Below are 21,022 nucleotides of genomic sequence, written 5' to 3' on the forward strand. Positions count from 1 at the left end.
TGAAGTCAGAGCCGTGTAGTTACAGCAAAATCTACTTATTAAAATCAACCTACTTCCAATTGCATCATTTGAAATCCCAAATCATTTTCAATCAATTTCTATGGTTAGGTTTGTCCTGTTTGTGGTAACATTACCCATCATTTACCGCCTACAGCAGAATAGTTATGGCATAGTTACATTTCCTGCAGTTAAACGTGGTTTTGATCCACCGTCAGTGCTGACTAAGCAAATCTCACCCAGGCCATCAATGTGGCTGCTCCGATTGTCCTTAGCACCCCTTGGGCTGAGGGATGTGATAAGGCGCTATCTAAATGCAAGTCTTTCATTCAGTCAGGATCGCCTTCCAGAGAACTTCTAGATGCCCAATGTCGTCGAATATCTAGACCGGTCGGGAGTGCATTGAGGAGATACACTGCAGCATTGGCATACATGGAGAAGTCCAAGCAACAGCCTGTTGACACTCGTGCCAGCAACATTCCTGTGGCCCTCACATAGCACGACAAAACTGACTGCAAACACTATCTCCAAATGCAAGGAGCAAACAACAATGTTGAGGGAGATTCCTGGCACTGATACACCAGGGTTACATACAAATACAGGTCGCTGGCCTTCGGTATCCTGTGCACTTTACTGGATCAGCAATCACCCGCCGTTGTTACTCCCTCAGTTAGGAGTAATGATAAATGGCAAGTAACATTCGTGCCAGACAAATGTCAGGCAATGACTATCTCCAACAAGAGAGAGTCTAACCACCTCCCCTTGACATTCAACGGCATTACCATCGCCGAATCCCCCACCATCAACATCCTGGGGGTCACCATTGACTAGAAACTTAACTGGACCAGCCACATAAATACTGTGGCTACAAGAGCAGGTCAGAGGCTGGGTATTCTGCGGTGAGTGACTCAACTCCTAACTGCACAAAGCCTTTCCACCATCTACAAGGCACAAGTCAGGAGTGTGATGGAATACTCTCCACTTGCCTGGATGAGTGCAGCTCTAACAACACTCAAGAAGCTCAACACCATCCATGACAAAGCAGCCCGCTTGATTGGCACCCCATCCATCACCCTAAACATTCACTCCCTTCACCACCGGCACACCGTGGCTGCAGTGTGTAACATCTACAGGATGCACTGCAGCAACTTGCCAAGGCTTCTTCGACAGCACCTCCCAAACCCGCGACCTCTACCACCTAGAAGGACAAGAGCAGCAGGCGCATGGGAACAACACCACCTGCACGTTCCCCTCCAAGTCACACACCATCCCGACTTGGAAATATATCGCCGTTCCTTCATCGTCGCTGGGTCAAAATCCTGGAACTCCCGACTTAACAGCAGTGTGGGAGAACCTTCACCACACGGACTGCAGTGGTTCAAGGCAGCTCACCACCACCTTCTCAAGGGCAATTAGGGATGGGCAATAAATGCTGGCCTTGCCAGCGACGCCCACATCCCATGAACGAATAAAATAAAACACCTTTCCCTTCATTCAGCTAACTTGACCCCAAGTATAACCTATCATTAATTTCTCTGAAACCCTTTTTGAAGAGAGTAATCCTCAGAGGTTTAATAAACATGGATAGATAGTCTGTTGGCGCTTTCGAACCTGTATTGCAGCATTGCTTACATGGCTACTTTCTTTGCTAAAATATTGGCCTGTGAGACGGATCTCTGTCCATTTTCTCTTTGCCACATTGAAAACATTGATGAATACAGCACTAACAACAGGACTGCATCTCCTCCTTTGATGGCGCGATTATATAATAGAACTGCTTCTATTGAAAGCTGTCTGATTTATTGTAGCTGCTTTTGCTTTGTATTCACCCCATTAACATTGCGGGCTGGTATTTTTGGGTGATTGCAGAATGATATTTACATTGCAGGGTGATATTTACATTGTCGGGTGATATTTACATTGCAGCCTGATATTTACATTGTGGGATGATACTTGCATTGCAGGATGATATTTACATTGTAGGGTGATATTTGCATTGCAGGGTGATATTTACATTGTAGGGTGATACTTATATTGCAGGGTGATATTTACATTGTAGGGTGATATTTATATTACATGGTGATATTTACATTGGAGACTGATATTTGCATTGTTGGGTGATATTTACATTGCAGGGTGATATTTATATTGCACGGTGATATTTATATTGCACGGTGACATTTATATTGCAGGGTGATATTTACATTGGAGGATGATATTTATATTGCAGGGTGATATTTATATTGCAGAGTGATATTTTTATTGCACGGTGATATTTATATTGCACGGTGATATGTGCATTGTATGGTGATATTTGCATTGCAGGGTGATATTTACATTGTAGGGTGATATTTATATTGCACGGTGATATTTAAATTGCTCGGTGATATTTATATTGCAGAGTGATATTTATATTGCATGGTGATATTTACATTGCAGGCTGATATTTATATTGCAGGGTAATATTTACATTAGAGGGTGATATTTATATTGCAGGGTGATATTTATATTGCAGAGTGATATTTGTATCGCACGGTGATATTTATATTGCAGAGTGATATTTATATTGCATGGTGATATTTATATTGCACGGTGATATTTAAATTGCTTGATGATATTTATATTGCAGGGTGATATTTATATTGCATGGTGATATTTATATTGCACGGTGATATTTACATTGCAGGCTGATATTTATATTGCAGGGTAATATTTACATTGGAGGGTGATATTTATATTGCAGAGTGATATTTATATCGCACGGTGATATTTATATTGCACGGCGATATGTGCATTGTAGGGTGATATTTACATTATAGGGTGATATTTATATTGCACGGCGATATTTAAATTGCACGGTGATATTTATATTGCAGAGTGATATTTATATTGCACGGTGATATGTGCATTGTATGGTGACATTTACATTGCGGGGTGACAATTACATTGTGGGCTGGAATTCTGAGCACCAGTGAGAACAGTAAAGTAAATGTGCGTTCACCCAGGTTGCACGTATTAAAAGCTCATCATCATAACTTTAAAGCAACGACACGGCAGGTTCTAAAGTGTCCGCAGCCGCTTCCGAGTCCGATTCATGACTTCACATTTCTGGTCGCAGGTTGTCCCCTGCCCCAAACACATTGAAGTGCAGCTCCATATTATAGCACAGTCAGGGCTAAATCCAGCCTCATCTCGTCTCATTGAAATGCAGCAATACCCTGCTCATGTTCCCAGACTGGACGAGCGCAACCAGCAGAGGAGGCAGTCCGCTGAGGGTGTGCGGTTCAATTGGGCCAAGTCCACTTGCATCCTCACCAGCATAATGAAATCAGGGACCATGTTGGACACCCTGGAGCTCAATCATGCATTACGCATGAGTGGGGAAACTGTGCTCCGTTCTCAGTGTAGATGAGGTTATATGTAAATGGTACCATTGTTAGCTTTATGGAGAGCTCCATTAATATATTAGCATGCGAATAGACCTGCATTGTGAATTAATACTTTAATCACACTACACCTGCTTGAAAAAAGATACTCCTATAACTCTATCTCTCACATTCATATTTTCTCATTTGATTTGCATCTCTTTCCATCAGATTCTTTCATCTTCAGTTTTTTTTCTGCTCCTTATTTATTTGTATCTCTTTGCAGATACTGTAAATTTGTACTGTAATGCTGTCAATTTGGCTTGCAAAGTGGGTTAGGTGTGATCATACAAAGGCTTTGTTGCTGCACAAAATCTTCATATCCTATGAGTGACAGAGTGAGCCCAGTGTTGTTCATTGCACCTGCCATTTTGAGGAAAGAACAGGCGCCCCTAAGTCTGTGATATCTTTAATTAGCTGATTTCTGTGATTTCTGTGCTCACCGACGAAACAAAATGACATGGATACCGCAAATTGGATAATAACTTGGCGAAGAAAGGATCATGCAGAGTTATCATCACCCCTGATCAACAACGGGTATTACAGTCGCAAGCAATTGAAGATATCAGGCGGGAGATGAAGACAAGAAAACAGATCAATCTGTGAGCAGAAGCTGCAACGATATCCTCGCGCTAAGGGAAAAACTATTCTGCCACATGGTTTGAATAATCTCTAACTGACAGCTAAGTTCTAAGTCAGAGATCTGATAATTAGGAGGATGATTAGGAATATGAACCGTTGGTTTAGATTTTTACATTGAATTACGCAAAACATACAGCACAGAAACAGGCCATTCGGCCCAACTGGTCCATGCCAGCCTTTGTGCTCCACACAAGCTTCCTCCCATCCCTCTTCATCAAATCCAATCGACATATCGTTCTATTCCTTTCGCCCTCATCTGTTTATCTAGCTTCCCCTTAAAGGCATCGATGTTATTTGGCTCAACTACTTCATGTGGTAGCGAGTTCAAACATTCTAATCACTGTCTGGGTAAAGAAGTTTCCCTGAATTCTTTATTAGATTTATTGGTGACTATCTTATATTTATGACCCCTAGATTTGGCCTCCCCCATATATTTCTGAAAGGAACACTCGCCTGTACTATTTAAGCTTTAACTCTTCCTGCGTTGGCATATCTTCTATGACAAAGAAAGAAGGAAAGAAAGAAAGAGAGAGACTGACTTGTATTTATATAGCGCCTTTCACGACCTCAGGATGTCCCTAAGTGCTTCACAACCAATGAAATACTTTTGAAGTGTAGTCACTGTTGCAAGGTACAAAACGCGGCAACCATTTTGCGCACAGCAAGATCCCACAAACAGCAATAAGATAATGACCAGCTAATCTCTTTTAGTGATGTTGATTAGCAATGAATACACTTCAAAACCTAACTGACAGGATGCAAAAAACTTTTGAGACATCCTGAGGACATGATAAGGCGCTATATAAATATGGGCTTTTATTTTTCTTATTCAAAAACACTATCATAGACATCAGTTATATTCATTAGTTATTCTCTTGTAATTTGCCAACAATCTGCAGGGATCCTGCCTCCTCCCAGAGACAAGTGATTATCTTTAGAAAATTAAAGTTTCTGGTGTAAGAAATTGCATTCTGTTCTCTGGCTCTTTTTAACATATTTAAAGATAATTTTTTCAAAAATTTGCATTTAGATGTTATTCTGAGAATGTATTACCAACTATATCAGAAGACATTGCTATTTAAGAATTATAGGTACAATATCATTTTGAAATCCATAAAAAGTGTTTTTTTTTGCAGATTCATTTAGCAATACGATCACAATTAGAGAGCGGAAGGTCTCGATTTGAGTGGGAATGGATAATTACCCAGACGCGTTCTCAGTTAGTACATCATACAATCCCTTCCCCATCGAGAATGATTCGAGTCCCAGGATTGACATGCAACAAAAAAATACCTGTGATATTGGTGAGAAAGCTGGAACATATCTCCTGTGGGCATGTACATTAATTGCCTCCCACTCTTCAAAACTGCATTAACCTTCTTTAGTGTCAGCTGTAGCTCAGTGGTAACACTCTCGCCTCTGAGTCAGAAGGTTATGGGTTCAAGTCCCATTCCAGAGACTTGAGCACAAAATCTAGGCTGATGCTCCAGTGCAGTACTGAGGGAACACTTCACTGTTGAAGGTGCTGTCTTTCAAATGAGGCGTTAAACCATCCGTTCTCTAAGGTGGACGTAAAAGATTCCACAGCACTATTTCGAAGAAGAGCACTGGAGTTCTCCCACGGTGTCCTGGCCAATATTTATCCCTCAACCAACATCACTAAAACAGATTATCTGGTCATTATCACATTGCTGTTTGTAGGACCTTGCTGGGTGCAAATCGGCTGCTGCGTTTCTTACATTGCAAGAGCGACAACATATCAAAAGTACTTAAATGGGTGTAAAGTGCTTTGGGACGTCCTGGGGTCATGAAAGGCACTATAACAATGCAAGATCTCTCTTTTAGGCTGTAGAACTACAACTAAAATCCATCAAGTAAATGACATAACGTTACAGCTACCTTTGCTCGGCTGAAATGTTTTTTGTACAGTCTGTTTTGTATCTATTCTCCTGCTCTTACTATGACAGTGAACGGTGGCTTAACTGCGAGACTGATTGGCATGTATGGTCTCCATGGCACTTTGCTTTTCTGATTTTGTAGGTGAACAGAGACAATAGTAATAGTGTGTAAAAAAAATAAAAATCAATTAAACAATATTTACAAGTGACCTCTCAGCCTAGATTGCATCAATCAGAACGCAGTGACTTACAGAAAATTTCTGAGTGGATACAATGAGCCGGCACAGGAGGGGATATAAAAGAAGTGATTTCCCAAGACGGGTTGGCTGACTCAGTTGGACATGGTCTCAGTCCTGAACCAGAGAATTGTAGGTTCAAGGTCACTCATACTGCACTGATGGAGATATCTTCTTCAGACAACACATTAATCTGAGGTCCCATCTGCTAGTCCTGCTGGACAACAGGAATTCCATTGAAAGAGGGAAGAATTCAAAACGGAGAGCCCGAAGGTAAGGAGAGAGGAACTGAAGGAGTTCGGGGGTGGAGCAGTGGAGAGGATAAAGAACGAAGGGCGTCAGGGAGCGAGGTCAAAAGAATCCTAAAGTGACGTCAGCACAAGGGAAGGAGCTGATGGGCGAGTAGGCGGTGAGTGTTTTTTTTAAGTCTTTAGTTTATTTCTGTTAAGTGAGTTAGTGATCTAATAAATATGGCACGGCAGGGCACCTCAGTCCTGTCGAATGCAGACCTTGTGCCATGTGGGAACTCCAGGACGCTTCCCGTGTCCTGGATAACCACAGGTGCAGGAAGTGTCGTCAGCTGGAGGAGCTCGAGCTCCGGATTTCGGAGCTTGAGCAGCAGCTGGCGTCACTGCAGTGCATCCGCGAGGCTGAGAGCTACGTGGATAGCACGTTGCAGGAGGTGGTCACCCCGCAAATTAAGAGAGTGCTGGCGGAGAGGGAATGGGTGACAGACAATGAGCACCAGGCAGGTAGTGCAGGAGTCCCCTGAGTGCATCTTAATCTCTAATCGGTATTCAGGATGATGGTTCCTCTGGGGAGTACAACCAGAGCCAATCCCATGGCACCACAGGTGGCTCAGGCGTATAGTGGGAGAGAAGGAAGGTCAGGAAAGCAATTGTGTTAGGGGATTCAATAGTTAGGGGAACAGTTAGGCATTTCTGCAGCTGCAGACGAGATCCCAGGATGGTATGTTGCCTCCCTGGTGCCAGGGTCAAGGATGTCACTGAGCGGTTACAGAACATTCTGGTGGGGGAGGGTGAACAGCCAGAGGTCATGGTCCATATCGGTACTAATGACATAGGTAGAAAGAGGGATGAGGTCCCGCAGGCAGATTTTAGGGAGCTAGGAAAGAGATTAAGAAGGTGGACCTCAAAGGTAGTAATCTCCGAATTACTCCCAGTTCCATGCGCTAGTGAGTATAGAAATAGGAGGATAGAGCAGATGAAGGTGTGGCTGGAGAGATGGTGCAGGAGGGAGGGCTTTAGATTCTTGGGGCATTGGGACCAGTTCTGGGGGAGGTGGGATCTGTACAGGTGAGGTGGGTTGCACCTCAACAGAGTCGCGACCAATGTCCTCACGGGGAGGTTCACTAGTGCTGTGGGGGAAGCATTGGAAAGGAAAAACAAGGTGCATAAAGGATTGGGAGAGACAGAAAGCACTAGAGTAAGAAATAGTACTGGATTAGGTGGGATCAGACTAAGAGAGAATACAAGAAGGTCTTAGATAGGTTTACAGTGCATGCGTGTAAACACACAAAGTGTGGTAAATAAGGTTGGTGAGTTTTAGGTGTTAATAACCACGCGGGAATATGATGTCGTGGCGATAACGGAGACCTGGCTTAAAAAAGGGCAGGATTGGGTACTAAATATTCCTGGATACAAGGTGTTCAGGAAAGATAGTGGAGGAAAGAAAGGAGGCGGGGGGGTGGCAGTAATGATTAAGGAGAATATTGCAGTGCTGGAGAGAGAGGATGTCCTGGAGGGGTCAAGGACAGAATCTATTTGGTTAGAGTTAAGAAAGAATAGAGATGCCATTACACTACTGGGTGTATTCTATAGGCCACCAACTAGTGGGAAGGATATAGAGGAGCAAATTTGCAGGGAAATTACAGAGATGTGCAAGAGCCATAGAGTAGTGATAATAGGGGACTTCAATTATCCTAATATAAATGTAAGGAGTCACACAACACCAGGTTACAGTCCAACAGCTTTATTTGAAATCACAAGCTTTCGGAGCTTTGCTCCTTCGTCAAGTGAAGTGAAGAGATGCATATAGGTACAGTATATATAGTCAGAGAACAATGCTTGATGATTACAGATAATCTTTCTAACTGCCCTTTATCACACATCTGTAATCCCCAGGCATTGTTCTCTGACTATATATGCTGTGCCTATATGCATCTCTTCACTTCACCTGACGAAGGAGCAAAGCTCCGAAAGCTTGTGATTTCAAATAAAGCTGTTGGACTGTAACCTGGTGTTGTGCGACTCCTTACATTTGTCCACCCCAGTCCATCACCGGCATCTCCACATCACAGGTATCCTAATATAGACTGGGATAGTATTAGTGTAAAGGGCAGGGGGGGAAGGATTTCTGAAGTGTGTTCAGGAGAACTTTCTCGATCAGTATGTTTCTGGCCCAATGAAGAAGGAGGCATTGCTGGATCTGGTTCTGGGGAATGAGGTGGGTCAAGTAGAGCAAGTGTCAGTGGGGGGACCTTTAGAGAACAGTGATCATAGTATCATAAGGTTTAGATTAGTTATGGAAAAGGACAAGGAACAATCTAGAGTAAAAATACTTAATTGGGTCGAGACCAGATCTGGCCCGGGAAAATTGGAATCAAAGATTGGCAGGCAAAACTGTCATTGAACAATGGGCAGCTTTTAAAGAGGAGATGGGCTGGGTACAGTCTAGGTACATTCCCACAATGGGGAAAGGTAGGACAACTAAAGCCAGAGCTCCCTGGATGATGAAAGAGATAGAGATCAAGATGAAGCAGAAAAAGGGGGCGTATGACGATGTCAGGTTGATAATACAAGTGAGAACCAGGCTGAATGTAGGAAGTTCAGAGGGGAAGTGAAAAAGGAACTAAGAGGGGCAAAGAGAGAGTATGAGAATAGAGTGGCAACTAACATAAAAGGGAATGCAGAACTCTGCTATAAGCATATAAATAGTAAACGGGCAGCAAGAGGAGGGGTGGGGCCGATTAGGCATGTAGGCAGAGGGCATGGCCGAGGTACTAAATGAGTGCTTTGCATCTGTCTTTACCAAGGAAGAAGATGCTGCCAAAGTCAAAGAAAAAAAAAGGAGGTAGTTGAGATACTGGATGGACTAAAAATTGATAAAGAGGAGGTACTAGAAAGGATGGCTGTACTTAAAGTAGATAAGTCACCCGGTCCGGATGGGATGCATCCTAGGTTGCTGAGGGAATTAAGGTTGAAATTTGCGGAGGTAGTGGCCATAATCTTCCAATCATACTTAGATACAGGGGTGGTGCCAGAGGACTGGAGAATTGCAAATGTTACACCCTTGTTCAAAAAAAGGGTGTAAGGATAAACCCAGCAACTACAGGCCACTCAGTTTAACCTCGGTGGTGAGGAAGCTTTTAGAATCGATAATCCGGGACAAAATTAACAGTCACTTGGACAAGTGTGGACTAATTAGTGAAAGCCAGCATGGATTTGTTAAAGGCAAATTGTGTTTAAATAACTTGATTGAGTTTTTTGATGAGGTAACAGATGGTTGATGAGAGCAATGTGGTTAATGTGGTGTATATGGACTTTCAAAAGGCATTTGATAAATTGCCGCATAATAGACTTATCAGCAAAGTTGAAGCCCATTGAATAAAAGGGGCAGTGGCAGCATGGATACAAAATTGACTAAGTGACAGGAAGTAGAGAGTAGTGGTGAACGGTTGTTTTTCGGACTGGAGGAAAGTATACAGTGGTGTTCCCCAGGGGTCGGTGCTGGGACCATCGCTTTTCTTGATATATATTAATGATTTGGACTTGAGTGTGCAGAGCACAATTTCAAAATTTGTAGATGACACAAAACTTGGAAGTGTAGTGAACAGTGAGGAGGATAGTGATAGACTTCAAGAGGACGTAGACAGGCTGGTGGAATGAGTGGACACATGGCAGATGAAATTTAATGCAGAGAATTGCAAAGTGATACATTTTGAAGAATGAGGAGAGGCAATATAAACTCAAGGGTGCAATTCTAAAGGGGATGCAGGAACAGAGAGACCTGGCGGGTATATGTGCACAAATCATTGAAGATGGCAGGGCAGGTTGAGAAAACGGTTAAAAAAGCATACCGGATCCTGGGTTTTATAAATAGAGGCACAGAGTACAAAAGCAAGAAAGTTATGATGAACCTTTATAAAACACTGGCTCGGCCACAACTGGAGTATTGTGTCCAATTCTGGGCACCAAACTTTAGGAAGTATGTGAAGGCCTTAGAGAGGGTGCAGAAAAGATTTACTAGAATGGTTCCAGGGATGAAGGACTTCAGCTACATGGACAGACTGGAGCAGCTGGGGTTGTTCTTCTTAGAGCAGAGAAGGTTGAGAGAAGAATTGATAGAGGTGTTCAAAATCAAGAGGGGTCTAGAGAGAATAGATAGAGAGAAACAGTTCCCATTGGTGGACGGGTCAAGAACCAGAGCACACAGATTTAAGATGTTTGGCAAAAGAACCAAAGGCAACATGAAGAAAAACTTTTTTACGCAGCGAGTTGTTATGATCTGGAATGCACTGCCTGAGGGGATGGTGGAGGTGGATTCAATCAGGCCTTCAAAAGAGAGTTGGATAAGTACTTGAAGGGAAAACATTTGCAGGGCTGCAAGGAAAGGGCAGGGGAGTGGGACTAGCTGGATTGCTCTTGCAGAAAGCTGGCACAAGCTCGACGGGCCGAATGGCCTCCTTGTGTGCTGTAACCATTCTATGATTTGTCTGATTCTATGAATCTGCGGAACCAATATTTCAGTGAGCGAGTGATCAATCTATGGGACAGGCTCCCTAAGGAGATGGTGGAAGCAGTTAGTGTTGATTCATTGAAATGCAAATTGGATAGATTTCTTTCAGGGAATAACATTTTGAGATACAGTGTATGAGTAATTTGAGATATGACATGTGGTAAGTGCAGCATGCTTGGGAGAAACAGATGACTTTGGACCCATGGTTCCCAAAGTTCTCTGCCACTGGGGTTTTCCTCACCTCATGTCTGGGTCTGTTGTAGACTAATTGATAGAGATCGATTGCTATGATTAGCCAACAACTCCATTAGAAGACGAACTAGAAGGATCTTAGTCCTTTTTCAGCGAGCAATTCCTATGTTCCTACGTTCTAACTGTAAGCACAGGAGGTAAAACAGGTCTACAGATCTATATTCTCCATGTAAATCCTCCTAGTAACATGCTTTTGCCTGTATCAAAATGTAAGCGAAATGTAACATTTCATAGGGATATTTTTACACTATAATGGAAAGTTATGAACATAAGAAGGTATGGAGAGGGAAAAGGACATTCACTCTAACTACAACATTTCTTCCACAGAACACGTGCAATCTACGCCACCATCAATACCACTTTGTCATTAACACAATTTCACTTTAATATCTGCAGAGAGAAAGTTCTGCATAATGTGGGGGAGAGTTTAAACTAATTTGGCAGGGGGATGGGAACCAGTATGAAACATTAGAGAAGAGAAACAAGGTGCACAGAGGACTGGGAGCGACAAATAGAACCAGAGTAAAGAATAGTTCAGAAATAGGAGAGATCAGACAGGGGGCAAATGCAAGGCAATCTAAGGTGAGTTTGGAGTGCATGTGCGTAAATGCACGTAAGGTGGTAAATAAGGCTAGTGAGCTACAGGCTCGAGTCGCCACATGGGGATTTTGAATATGGTGGGAAAAACAGAGACCTGCCTTATAGAAGGGGAGGATTGGAAACGTAATATTCCTGGCTACAAGGTATTCAGGAAAGATATGGAAGGAAGAAAAGGAACGGGGATGGGGTGGGGGTTGGCAGTATTGATCAAAGAAACTATTATTGTACTGGAAAGGGATGATGTAGTTGAGGGATCAAAGACAGAATCTGTTTATTTACAATTAAGGAACAATAGAGGAGCTGTTACACTACTGGGTGTATACTGTAGGCCACCAAATAGTGAGAAGGAGATAGAGAAGCAAATTTGCAGGCAAATTACAGAAAGATGCAAGAATATAGAGTTTTGGTAATGGGGGCCTTCAATTACCCCAATATAGTGTAAAGGGCAAAGAGGGGGAGGAATTCCTGAAATGTGTATAAGAGAACTTTCTTGATTAGTGTGATTCCAGCCCAACGAGGAAGGAAGCAGTGCTGGATCTAGTTGTGGGGAATTAAGTGGGGCAAGTAGAGCATGTTTCAGTGGGGGAGCATTCGGGGAACAATGATCATAATATCATCAGGTTTAGAATAGTTATGGAAGAACACAAGGAACAATCAAGTGTGAAAATATTTAATGGGAGGAGGGCTAATTTCAATGAGTTAAAAAGCGATCTGGCCCAGGTGGATTTGAATCGAAAATTGGTCGGCAAAACAGTAATTGAACAATGGGAGGCCTTCAAGGAGATGGTCCAGGAACAGAGTAGACATACTCTCATGAGGGGGAAAGGAAGGGCATCCAAGCTAGAGCTCCCTTGATGACTAAATCAGGGAGATTAAAATGAAACAGAAAAAGGAGGCTTATGATGAATGTATAGTTCATAATACAGTGGAGAACCAAGCTGATTACAGAAAGTACAGAGGAGATCTAAAAAAGGGAATAAGAGGGACAAAGAGTTTGCGAATGGATTAGCGGCTAACATAAAAGGGAACAGAAATGTCTTTTATACAAACATAAATGGTAAGAGTTGTGAAAGGAATAAAAGGGAAATCTTCTGGCTGAGGCAGAGGGCATGGCTGAGGTACTAAATGAATACTTTGCATCTGTCTTCACTAGAAGAGGATGCTGCTATTGTAGCAGTAAAGGAGGAGGTAGTAGCGATATTGGATAGGATAAAAATAGATAAGGAGGAGGTACTTAAATGATTGCCAGTACTCAAAGTAGAAAAGTCACCCAGTCCAGATGGGATGCATCCTGGGTTACTGAGGGAAGTAAGTCTGGAAATTGTGGAAGATCTGGCCACAATCTTTCAATCCTCCTTAGAAATGGGAGTGGTGCTAGAGGACTGGAGGATTGCAAATGTTACACCCCGTTCAAAAAAGGGGAGAGGGATAAACCCGACAATTACAGGTCAGTCAGCCTAATGTCAGTGGTGGGGAAACTTTTAGGGACAATAATCCGAGACAAAATTAATTGGTACTTGGAAAAGTATGGGTTAATAAATAAAAGTCAGCATGGGAAATCGTGTTTGACTAACTTGATTGAGTTCTTTGATGAAGTAACGGAGAGGGCTGATGAGGGTAGTACAGTTAATGTTGTGTATGCGGACTTTGAAAAGGCTTTTGAAAAAGTACCACGTAATAGCAAAATTAAAGCCCATGGGAATAAAGGGACAGTGGCAGTGTGGATACAAAATTGGCTAAGGGGCAGGAAACAGAATAGTGGTGAACAGTTGTTTTTCAGACTGGAGGGAAGTATACAGTGATGTTCTCCAGGGGTCGGTATTAGGACCACTGCTCCTTTTGATATATATTAATGATCTGGACTTGGATATAATTTCAAAGTTTGCAGATGACACGAAACTTGGAAATGTAGTAAAGAATGAGGAGAATAGTAACAGACTTCAGGAGGACATAGACAGACTGGTGGAATGTGCAGCCACATGGCAGATAAAATTTAATGCAGAGAGGTGTGAAGTGATACATTTTGGTAGGAAGAATGAGGAGAGGCAATATAAACTAAATGGCACAATTTTAAAGGGGGTGCAGGAACAGGGAGATCTGGGTGTACGTACACAAATCTTTGAAGGTGGCAGGACAAGGCTGTTAAAAAAGCTTATGGTATCCTAGACTTTTAAACAGAGGCATAGAGTACAAAAGCAAGGAAGTTATGCTAAACCTTTAGAAATTACTGGTTTGTCTCAGCTGGAGTATTGTGTTCAATTCTGTGCATCACACTTTAGGAAAGATGTCAAGGCCTTGGAGAGGGTGCAGAAGAGATTTACTAGAATTGGACCAGGGATGAGGGATTTCAATTACATGGAGAAACTAAAGAAACTGAGCTTGTTCTCCTTCGAGCAGAGAAGGTTAAGGGGAGATTTGATAGAGGTGTTCAAAATCATGAACTTTTTTGATAGAGCAAATAACGAGAAACTGTTTCCAGTGGCTGATTTAAGGAGATTGGCAAAAAAAAACAGAGACGACATGAAGAATTTTTTTCTTACGTAGCGAGTTGTTATGATCTGGAATGCACTGACTGAAAGGGTGGTGGAAGCAGATTCAATTGTAACTTTCAAAAGGGAATTGGATAAATACTTGAAGGGAAAATAATACAGGGCTGTGGGGAAAGAGCAGAGGAGTGGCACTAATTTAATAGCTGTAGAAAAGAGCAGTTACAGGCACGATGGGCCTCATGGCCTCATTCTGTGCTGTATAATTTTATGATTTTATCATAATATTATATAATAGTCAATAATAAATCCAATAGATAATTCAGGAGAAACTTGTTTACCCAGAGTGGTTAGAATGTGGAACTCGCTACCACAAGGAGTAGTCGAGGCCAATAGCATAGATGCATTTAAGGGTAAGGTAGATAAACACATGAAGGGGAATGGAATAGAAAGTTATGCTGATAGGGTGGAGATGAAAAGGAGTGAGAGTCGGCTCTTGTTGAGCATATACACCGGCATGGACCATTTGGGCCGAATGGCCTGTTTCTGTGCTGTACATTCTATATTATTCTATGTAAACGCTCCCCGATCTCCAAACTCTAGAATATTCATCCATCCCCATATCTCCCATTATTTGACACTGGTCTCTCTCCTTCTACGGATAACATTCCCCTGACCCTAACCCCGGCAATACAGCAACCAGCATATTCTTTGGGATATTTTGTCACCTCAGTCTAAACGTCTGCTTGTAAGCTCCAATTCCATTTCCATCCCGTGTACTTCTCCAATCTCAGCTGCTTTTCCTGGGCTTAAATTCTACATCTCCATATTTCCGGCAAAACAAAAATGTTTCTTCTACTCTTTCGCTTTGCTTGAGGTGTGTTGAGTTTAACCCTCTCTTCTCCATTTCTGCGCTCTGTCTAAATCCAATAGCTACTTACATTGATGTCTCTCAGCATCCTCAAAGTCCTGGATCTTGTTCTCCTGACTCTGTCATAAATTGGCACTGTAAATAAGTAATCCTACCTGTAGAGCTGTGGAGATCCATCCAAAGGTGTCACAAGCTTCAGTCAAGACATTAAATTCATCGGAATTCACCGAGTGAGTTTTATAAGCACTCAACAACAACTTGCATTTTTTATAGCATCTTTAACGTGGTAAAACATCCCAAGGCACTTCACAGGAACCTTATCAGACAAAGTTTGACACCGAGCCACATAAGGAGATATTAGGACATGTGACCAAAAGTTTGGTCAAAGAAGTAGGTTGTAAGGAGAGTCTTAAAGGAGGAGAGGGAGTTGGAGAGGTTTAGGGAGGGAATTCCAGAGCTTAGAGCCTAGGCAGCTGAAGGCACAGCCGCCAATGGTGGAGCGATTAAAACTTGGGATGCCTAAGAGGCCAGAATTGGAGGAACGCAGAGATCTTGGAGGGTTGTAAGGCTGGAGGAGGTTATAGAGATAGGGAGGAGCTCGCTCCCTATCTCAGCTAGGTTACCACATACAGAACTGTGCAGAAGTGGAGCACTTCCTCCTTGTGGGGACAAGCAAGGAAACAAAGTGAAGACTACTTGTGATAGGCACACTTCATACCAGTCAAGCACTGAGCGGACTTGACAGAAGCCCTCAAGAAGTTTACACCATAGACCTGGCCGGCAGAGGACACTCCGTGGCTGGAGACTGCGCTGAGGAATACAAAAGAAAAATTCTGAAAGGGTGATGCGTTAAATAATACATGAATCTTGACCGACTCACATCTAACTGTAATCTTATTGATCGTAGAGGTTTTTTTTAAAAAAAATGACTTTTCCACATTCATTGCTCGCTTTTACAGTCAATTAAAAATACAATCTTAAAGAGTGTGCTCAAATTAAAGCACATTCGCTTGTTAAATTGTGACAGGCACAGAGTTCAGCCTGAGACAGGAAGTCATTGATTTGACTGCAGTTCAAATCCCATTTCAACTAGAGTGGATTTAAAAACCTTGTAATTCAAAATGAATGGATTGGATCCAGCAGAATATGCAAATGCATTTCTATTTAAAAACATAGCTCGGGCTCGCACCGCTTACTTGTATATTTCTGATAACTGCATATCACTCTAACATGCCAATAATTCCACGACACCAAATGCATCATCATAAAGTACAATATCTTTCAGATCCTGGTACTTGCATTATAAATGAGGTAATGCTTTTCCCAGGAGAGTCCAGGCTTCAGTGTGAAATGCCTTCTTTTTGCTGTCAGTCCTCACACACTTATGTGCCTGGCAGTAAGTTGTAATTTTCAGATATCGAGACACCTGAACCATTGTACTGAGGAATCCAAGTCTCTTACTTGAATATAATGCATTATGTATAACCTACAGTAAAAGGCAGAAAGTTGCAGATATAAAGATATAAACATTTGACTTTCTTTTTAATCAACTTCCCAAACGGATTCATTTATCACCAAGCGTATAGCATTCCAATCTATTAAATTACATCCTACTCACTCGCATTGTATAGAACTCCTAATGTGCATAATTCTGATGTAGATGTAAAATATTCTCAATTATTCACGTTTTCATATTTGGTGATATGCGTAACATTAATCCCGTGCTAATTACGAATCTTTCACTCCTCTCAAACTTTTGTCAAACGCGTGTCAACCACGGCTCAGTGGGTAGCATTCTCGTCTCTGAGTCAGAAGGAGGTTGTGGGTTTAAGTCCCACTCCGAGAGACTTGAGTGCGTAATCCAGGCTGGCACTTCAGTACAGTACTGATGGAGTGTCCCAATGTTGGAGGTGCCGTCTTTCATATGAGATGTTAAACCGAGGTCCTGTCTGCCCTCTCAGGTGGACGTAAGCGATCCCACAGTATTATTCAAAGGAGAGCAGGGGAGTCCTGGCCCATATTTATCCCTCAACCGACACCTAAAAACAGATTATCTGATTATCCAATTGCCGTTTGTGGGACCTTGCTGTGCTCAAATTCTCTGCCGCATTTCCTACATGAACGACACTGACTGCACTTTGAAAGTACTTCATTGGCTTTAAAGCGCTTTGGGAAGTCCTGAGGTCATGAAAGGTGCTGTATAAATGCAAGTCTGGCTTTCTTTTCTTTCTTTCTCCCATTCTCTCTTTTTGTTTCTTTCTTTCTTTATTGCAGCCTAGAAATTCCTATGTGAGATAACAGTGAACAGATGCTTAATATCATCAAGTGCCATTCCTCTGTCTGCTGTTTAATGCAGGCATCGACACTTAATTGGTTTAATGCCTCTGTTAAAATAGCGGACAAATGCTTGTCATGTTAAGTATTCATCTGCTTATATCTCCAATATTAATTACAGGATTATGCTTTTAAAAGCATTAATTAAATATTCATTGTAATCAATTGAAATCATACTACAAATCTAATTAGTCAGATTAGTGCAACAAATGTTATTCAATTTCATTGAAGGAAATTGTCGATAGACCCCCTCACTATTTTCCTCATTGGTTCCCTTCCTGCAAATTTTCATTCTCGACTCTAATTCTTTCATCTGTCCTTTTCCTGTCATTTCTCTTTAAAGATTTCTCAGATCCCCTGTCCCTGACTGCAACTCACTGGATCTGTCTCACTTTTCTTAGTCTCTGTTGCAATCTATCACTTGTCACTCATCTATCAGTGCTTTCTCCCTTACTCCCTCTCCACTAGAAGTTCCCTCTCATATCTCCACAGCCTTGGTCCATGCTCAATGTTTCAAAGAGACATCAGTTCTGAATGACCCCAAGCATCTGCCTTTTTCTTCTCCTATGTCTGCAGCAGAATAAAAAAATTTTAAAAGCCATCAAGGATTTATAAAAGGAGAGTTACATTTAATCAAGCTTATTGAATTCTTTTGAAGAAATAACAGAGACAGTAGTAAAGGGGCAATGATGTGATACACATGGACTTTCAGATGTGTTCAAGAAGGAGATAGATATATTTCTTAATGCTAGAGGGATCGAAGGATATGGGGAAAAAGCGGGAACAGGGTACTGAGTTAGACGATCAGCCGTGGTTGTTTTGAATGGCGGGGCAGTCCCGAAGGGCAGAATGGCCGACTCTTGCTCCTATTTTCTATGTTTCTATGTTTTCTATGATAAGGTGCCACATAAGAGAAGGTCAGAGCATGTGGAGTCTGTGGCCAGCCGGCAGAATGGATTGAAAGATGGCTGCAAACCAGAAAACAGAGGGGTGGGAGTTAAACAAAGTTCCTCGGACTGGCAGAAAGTGTCCCACAGAGAATCATGCTGGGACAACTGTTGTTCACCGTTAATATGTATGGCACTTGCATATTGTTACCTGAACACTAGATGGCCCCCTGATGGGAGTAAGCACATTTAAGCAATTACACTACAAGGTGTCTCTTGTGTTGATTCTGTTATTCTTTGATGGAATATTCTGGAGGGTCTGGAAATAAAAGCAGCTAGTTATTACAGCACCAATATGAGTGTTTATTCAGACGTAGAAGTGATGATGAGAATAAAGGACAACACATTGTTAAAAAGATTGAATATTGGTCACCTTTGTTATTTAGGTAGCAGTCTACCTTGCCACTGAATGTCGGCATTAGTTGGAAAATTTGGAGAGTGTCGAATGGGATTCAGCTGGAGTGAGTGTAGAGAAAGACTCAATTTTTATTTTGAGGGAAGTGAACTTGCAACAGATGCCAAAAAGAGAGCAGTTTTGCTTACTATCTGCGCACCTGTAACGTCTACATTGATTAAGAGTCTGAACGCTCCTGCCCGGCCTGAAGTCAAAACATACGTGGGGTTGGTCCCAGTGGCCAAAATACATCTGTGCCATTCGTTATCATGGAATGATTGAAGTTTAACCAGAGGAGGCAAAGAGAGGATGAAAATGTTGCTCAGCTTGTGTTAGACTGAGGTAACTGGCCGAAACATGTGAATTTGGTGGATTTCTCAATGGCGCAGTAAGAGACAGCAAGGAAACGTCAATACAGAGGAAACGGCAGGTGACTCCAGGACAAAGGGCCATAAATATAAGATTATCACTAACAGATCAAAGAGAGAATTTAGGGGGAATTTCTTTACGCAGAGGGTGGTGAGGATGTGGATCTCGCTGCCATGTGGAATGGTTGTAGCAGATGGCATTGACACATTTAAGGGGCGGCTTGATGCATACATGAGGGAAAAGGGCATATGGGGCAAGGTGGGAAGAGTTAATTAGATTGGGAGGAGGTCCGTATGGAGTATAAACACTGGCATAGACAAGTTGGGCTGAATGGCCTGTTTTTGCCGCAGATTCTATGGAGCAATAACTGCTTTCACTCAGTGACTATTTACTCTATTCCTAGTTTCAAATCGAACCATTCTCTAGTCTGACTTCTGTCCTGAATAACTTCCTTTGCTTTTAATCGCACCAATGATATGGTATCACTGGGTACGGTAGCATAATCGTTATGTTACTGGACAAGTAATCCAGAGGCCTAGACTGGCGTTCCAGAGTTATGAGTTCAAATCCTGTCATGATAGCTGGGGAATTTAAATTCATATTAATTAAATAAAAATCTGGAATGAAAAAAATCTAGTATCTGTAATGGTGGTCATGAAACTACTGGATTGTTGAAAAAACCCATCTGGTTCACTCATGTCCTTTAGGGAAGGAAACCTGCCGTCCTCACCCGGTCCGACCTATATAGTGACTCCAGACCCACAGCAATGTGGTTGATTCTTAAATGGCCTAGTAAGCCACTCAGTTGTTCAAGAAGGTGGTTCACCACCACCTTCTCAAAGGCAGTTAGGGATGGGCAATAAATGCTGGCCTTGCTAGTGATACCCTCATCCCATGAACGAATAAGAAAATCCCAAATATATTACTTTTTATTTTGCAATTCTTTACCTTTAGATCAGTTTAGCTCAATGTGAATGATTTAAAATGCACCAACACGCCTGATAGTCTGAAGACGTCAATGAGCCCGGTTCCTTTGTTCCTCCATCAGCGCCTAGATGACCGTGTGCTGCCATTTTATTTCCCGTTTGCAGTCCTGAATTTATTAGAGGTACTTTGTACAAATCTTTGGCATCCAACTGGATATACTTTACCTCTACCGAGGAGCAGTAACACATGGGCACTAAATTAACCAAATTCACTTGATGTAATATATCCAGCAAGGATCTATGGGTCACATCTCTATTTGTAGTTAAACATACACGGAATTTGTGGAGAAGAGGACAAATTCTACAGCACATATTACCGAATTGTGCAGCCCAGTTGTTTAAATTCTCTGGTCCTGATCCTGCCCTTATCGACCACCGGAGATAAAGCACCTTGTGACAATCCTCAGAACATCTCAAAGTGCTTCCAAACCAACGAATTCCTTTTAAAGTGCAGTCACTGTAATGTAGGCAAACACGGCAGCCAATTGTACATAGCAAGATCCCACAAATACCGAATGAATGATTGGCTAGTGCGTTTTTTGTTAGTGGAGTTGGTTACATAGAATTTAGGGCAGAGTAACAGGCCATTCGGCCCAACTGGTCTACACCGGTGTTTATGCTCCACTTGAGCCTCCTCCTATCCCTCTTCATCTAACCCTATTAGCAGTTCCTTCTATTCCTTTCTCCCTTATGTGCTTATCTGGCTTCCCATTAAATGCATCTATGCTATTCGCCTAATCTACTCCTTGTGGTAACGAGTTCCACATTCTAACCACTCTCTGGGTAAAGAAGTTTCTCCTGAATTCCCTATTGGATTTATTAATGAC

This window comes from Heptranchias perlo, chromosome 14 (genome assembly GCF_035084215.1).
Source record: "Heptranchias perlo isolate sHepPer1 chromosome 14, sHepPer1.hap1, whole genome shotgun sequence".
In the NCBI taxonomy this organism is placed as follows: Eukaryota; Metazoa; Chordata; class Chondrichthyes; order Hexanchiformes; family Hexanchidae; genus Heptranchias; species Heptranchias perlo.